Consider the following 5,583-nt stretch of genomic DNA (forward strand, 5'->3'; position numbering starts at 1 on the left):
GCTTGGAATGGAGTTTATATCAAGGTTTTATTTGAAGGCAGTGGTAAGAAAGAATAAAGTTGTTTCCTCCTGGCAGAGCACCCAAAGCCAGTACATCCAATATACTGATCACATTTGGGGGTTGGGGCCTATCTAGGATCCTTTAAGAATCTGAATACTGCCCAACAGATGTGCACTTGCTCAACAAAAAACTGTAGACACATGAAAGAGAACCACCAATCCATCTCAGAGAGGCTAGAGCAGTCTTTGATGGATGAGATTCTGCCCAGAGACTTACCTATGCAATGGCACCTAAACTTCACTGGGAGGGTAAGCTCTATGCTGTGCTTTGTTTTGTTTAATGTCAGACTTGATTTAGGGCTTGACAAGTGAGTCTAGTTTTAAGCGAGGAAAGGAGGGAAAGCATTCCAGGAGGAAAGCATTACACAAAGAAAGTGCTATAGACTGAATGTTTGTGTTCCCCCAAAATTCGTATGTTGAAACCTAATCCCCAATATGACGGTATCTGGAGGTGAGGCCTTTGGGAGGTGATTAGGCCATGAGGGTGGAGCCCTCAAGAACGGGATTAGTGCCCTTATAAAGTGACCCCAAAGAGCCCCCTTTCCCTTCCACCATGTGAGGACATCTATGAATCAGGAAGCAGGCTCTCCCCAGACACCAAATCTGCCTTGATCTTGGACTTCCCAGCCTCCAGAACTGTGAGAAATAAATTTCCGTTGTCAATAAGCCACCCAGTCTATCGTATTCTGTTCTAGCAGCCGGAACAGATTGACAGAAGGAAAGCAATGGGATAACAGGTGGGAATGAACAGGGCAACTGCAAGGAAAAGAGACCAGAGGTACTTGACTAGAGCAAAAGATGAGTGTCCAGGAAGCAGGAAAAGGAAAGTTACCTAAGTAGGGCAGAGTCTTTAAAGATGGCAAAAGAAGTTTGGGTTTATTGCAATGTATAAAAAAGAACCACTAGGGCTTCTGAGACTGAGAATTGGCACATAAAAGTGTTATGTTCTGTTCTGTTAATGAAAATAAGCAAAATGGGTTAGAAGAGAGGAGTGGGGGTGAGAACAGCTCAGGATCTGCTGCCGAATTCCTATGGTGACTCTGCTTTTTGAATGGAAGTTGGGACCTGGGATGGGACAAGTAGGATGCACCTTAGATCAACAAAAAAGAATATCTGAATTAAGGACATCTCAGAAAATCTTTGGTTATTGTAAGTACAGTCATGTAGCAATGAGGAGGTGTGATTTCTTAACCCCTCCTTCTTTGTTATAACATGTTGCAAGATGAGATCTCCCCAATCCTTCTGAAACTGGACACTTTGCGGACACGCAGGAAGTTATTTAGCAACAGTTGCACCATTGTGAGATTTCATTCCTTTCCAAAGCTATGCATTAGTTAGACTTCTATTTACAACCATTCATCTCAAGCAACCAAAACAAAACAAAATTATTCTGAATGTGAATAAACTAGGTGGCTACCTCCATGAAGCTAAATTTCTCAGAAAGTGCCACGCTCCCTTCTTCATTCTTATTGCACAGTTGGGCGTCGTGGGTACCAGCCATGCCAACAGTATTACTACTTCTCAGGAAGGACAGTATAATGCCTCTCTGGGAAAACGTTTCTCACACACACACACTCCACTTAACAATATAACTATTAGATAACTAATAAGTACCTACTGTATAGCACAGGGAACTCTACTCAATTCTCTGTAGTGACCTATATGGGAAAAAAATCTAAAAAAGTGGATGTAATGGCGGACTCCGGGAGGGTTCCCACAAAGGAGTACTTCCCAGAACTTCTGCTGCCAGTGTCCTTGTCCCCGCGGTGAGCCACAGCCACCCCCCACCTCTGCAGGAGACCCTCCAACATTAGCAGTCCTGTTGAAGTCCTTCAATCAAATCCCGCTAGCCTTCAAAGTCTGATTCTCCAGGAATTCCTCCTCCCGTTGCCAGACCCCCAGGTTGGGAAGCCTGATGTGGGGCTCAGAACCTTTACTCCAATAACTGCTGGACCATAGCGGATGAGAGAATATGGAGCAGACTTGTACCCAAGCCATAGACTAAAACCAAGCCCAGCCAATCCCAGCTTCAATCAGCTGAACCCCAGATGAAAACTGAAGGAAGGTTCAATCACAAATAGTTAAATAAAGGCAAATCCAAGTAACCTGCGCTTCTTGGCCCTGAAGATAATGGCCAGCATCAAAGCCACAGGAAGGGCACTGAGGTGATAATGATGATGAGATGAGCAATGGCATGTGCACATGGGAAGGTGTTCGTAAACACCTAAGAACATCATAAGATGCTCTTAAAACACAGAGCATCTTTTCCAGCCTTCTTTACCTATGTGCAAGTTCAGTGATAAGGAATGTGCCCTCTACTTATTAGTCATCACTGAATGGTTCTGGATGAGAAGGAAATAATTGGGAAACTTCTGGAAAAAACAATCTACTTTGAGAAGTGAAGAATGGAATCCTTGGGAAGAAGATGAAAAAAATGAGCAAAAACACAGACTTCAGATATTAAATAAGTCCACAAAAGAGAAAAAAGACTTCCATGTACAAATCTGGGGCAAAGCTGCCATTGGTTTGTATTTGGGAGCATATTTTTGAAGGTTTACTTGAGCCCACTGATGTGAATGCTCAGCGGAGAGAAGGAAATTTAGTTGTTGGAAGAACACATTACAGCTTCATTACTGGTCCAGCTGTGGTCCCCGGGTACTTCTCTGTTGATGAGAATAATGTGGTACTCGTTCTAAATGGAAGAGAAAAAGCAAAGGTCTTTTTTGCCACCCAGTGGTTACTTTATGCACAAAATTTAGTGCAAACTCAAAAACTCCAGCATCTTGCTGTTGTTTTGGTTGCAAATGAACATTGTAATAATGAATGGATAAACCAATTTCTCAAAAGAAATGGAGGCTCTGTGGAACTACTTTTCATAATATATGACAGCCCCTGGATTAATAACATGGATGTTATTCAATGGCCTTTAGGAGTAGCAACATACAGGAATTTTCCTGTGGTGGAGGCAAATTGGTCAGTGCTGCATATGAAAGGCCATACTTGTGTAATATTGTAGGAACCATTTATGAAAATTCATCCAGACAAGCACTAATGAATTTTGAAACAAGATGGGAATGATAAGCTTTGTTGGGTTTCAGCAACAGAACAGTGGCAGCCTCAAGAAACAAATGAAAGCCTTAAGAATTATCAAGATGCTCTGCTTCAGAGTGATCTCACATTGTGCCCAGCAGGAGTAAACAGAGAGTGTTACAGAATATATGAGGCTTGCTCCTATGGCTCCGTTCCCATGGTAGAAGACGTAATGACAGCTGGCAGCTGTGGAAATTCATCTGTTTACCATAATGCTCCTCTGCAGTTACTCAAGTCCATGAATGCTCCCTTTATCTTTATTAAGAACTGGAAGGAACTTCCTATTTTAGAAAAAGAGAAAACTATAATTTTACAAGAAAAGATTCAAAGAAGAAAAAGGTTACTTCACTGGTTATCAATATTTCAAAGCAGAGCTAAAAATGAGATTTATTAATATTGTGGAAAGTTCACTTTTAAAGAATAATAAAGGTTAACTGTAATTCAAAAATTAATTAATTAAAAATTTTAAAAGTGGATATGTTTATGTATAACTGATTCACCTTGCTGTACAGCAGAAACTAACACAATGTTGTAAATCAACTATACTTCAATAAAAATTAAAAAAAAAAAACAACTATTGTATAACCTTAGCTCTCTCTGTCTTGATTTCCTTATTCAACTCCCACTACCATTAAGTTCCCCTCCATGTACTACAGCCACATGAGGTTGACATTAAGTTTGACATAATTTTCTAAGTTTTGAAGCAGTAGAAGAAACTACAAATGACAGGACCAATCATTTTATCATTAAAAGTTCAAAATTTATGCTAAAAATTTTTTTTTAATGGAAAGAAATACAAAGGACAAAATAATATTTATAGTAATTAAATAAGCAAAGGGTTAATACCTACGTTAAAATGCACTTGTGAAAATTTCATAAGAACTCTACTAAGGCTCCCTGGACACAAATGAATATATGGCATAATCAAAGAGTTTGCATCCAAAAATAGAAATTATAATTAGTAGACACAATATGGGGAAATGTTCAATCCACCTAATAATCAAAGAAATAATCATTGAAATAACAACAAGGCACCACTTTATACCAATGTGATTTCAAATTAGAATGCCCAGATGAGGTAGTGCACTTGTACCTGCTTAGAATAAAAAGGTATGATAATGATTTTTGAAAGAAGAGTTAACGTAGTAAAGAACTATTAAAATGTTAATGTTATTTGATTCAGAAATCTTATTTCCATGGACTTATTCTAAGAAAATAATGCAAAAGTTTTTCCTAAACTTACATAAAGATTGGCAATATTACAATACTAAAACAAAACAAAACAAAACAAAACAAACCTGGGCGGTCTGCCTTATAAATTTGGAAATGGTGAATAAACAATGTTCCACCTAATTAATAGAACAAAAGAATCCTTAAAACAAATGAGAACAGATTGATTCTTGGGTAGCAGGAATGTGAGTGAATTTTTCTCTTTTATTTAAAGTTCCATTGATGTTGCTATAATAATGTTTGTATAGTTAATTTCTTTCTTAATCAGTGTACTACTATGGTACCCATGATAAAGAACATTCCTTTCTTCTTTCCTCTCCTTTTGCCCTTCTCTGTAGCATTGGCAATTCAAAACAATCATTAAGTAATCCTCAGTTTACATTATAAATGCTCCATAGAAAGACATTTCAAAACATGCAATCTATTAATTTGTCCTTGGATTTCAACTTTCCAGACCAGCCAATTCGGAGTTTCCTACGCCCAGCAAGACTCTTCATTTCTTTATTATCTGTCAATTTATTTCATTTTGCTTCAGGAAATTATCACCCTGAAGTAGCATGTGTGTATTATTTTACTTCTAAATATAACTAGAAAGCCATCTGTGAAAAGTAGAGATATTTTCCTGAACCATTAACACTTTACTTTGACAATCAATAAGCACTTTTTAGAGTGCTTTATTGACATTCTGAACTAAGAACTAAGCCCAAAGAACATGACACAGAGTAAGAAGTTTTTCAAGTGGGCCCAGTAATATATAAAGCTGCTTTAAAAGGCATTCATTTCAAATCAAAGCAGATCAAAAGTACTAAACAATGGTTTGTTTTGTAAATCATGGTCTACAAGTAGCTTAGAATTAGAATTTCTCAAGGAAATTGTGCCATTTAAAACGGAATCATCTTTATCCTAATGGGATGTGTTCAACCAATCAAGAGAGGTAATGTCCTTGGGAGACTCAGCAGAGTTAAACAAAAATATCATTACAAGTCTCTTTATACATTTAATATTGAAAAGGAGTAGGAGAGCTGAGACTTTTATATGAGAACACAAAACATTTTGAATTAGATTTTAAAGTGGTCTAAATAATTCAAAATTATAGTTCTCTTACTTGAATACATTCTTTAAATTCATGCAAGATGTTACAATTTTAAAATATATTTAGAGCCCCAAATATTATAGTTTCATATCATTTCATGTAATACATGA

At 37.5% G+C, this 5,583-nt stretch overlaps 1 pseudogene; it reads left to right on the forward strand.

Moving 5' to 3' along the window:
• Positions 1-2,442: 2,442 nt before the first annotated feature.
• On the forward strand, positions 2,443-3,584 carry LOC114886192 (annotated as a pseudogene).
• Positions 3,585-5,583: the final 1,999 nt, after the last annotated feature.

This window comes from Monodon monoceros, unplaced genomic scaffold, assembly GCF_005190385.1.
Source record: "Monodon monoceros isolate NGI ecotype Baffin Bay Population unplaced genomic scaffold, NGI_Narwhal_1 Super_Scaffold_6, whole genome shotgun sequence".
Lineage (NCBI taxonomy): Eukaryota > Metazoa > Chordata > Mammalia > Artiodactyla > Monodontidae > Monodon > Monodon monoceros.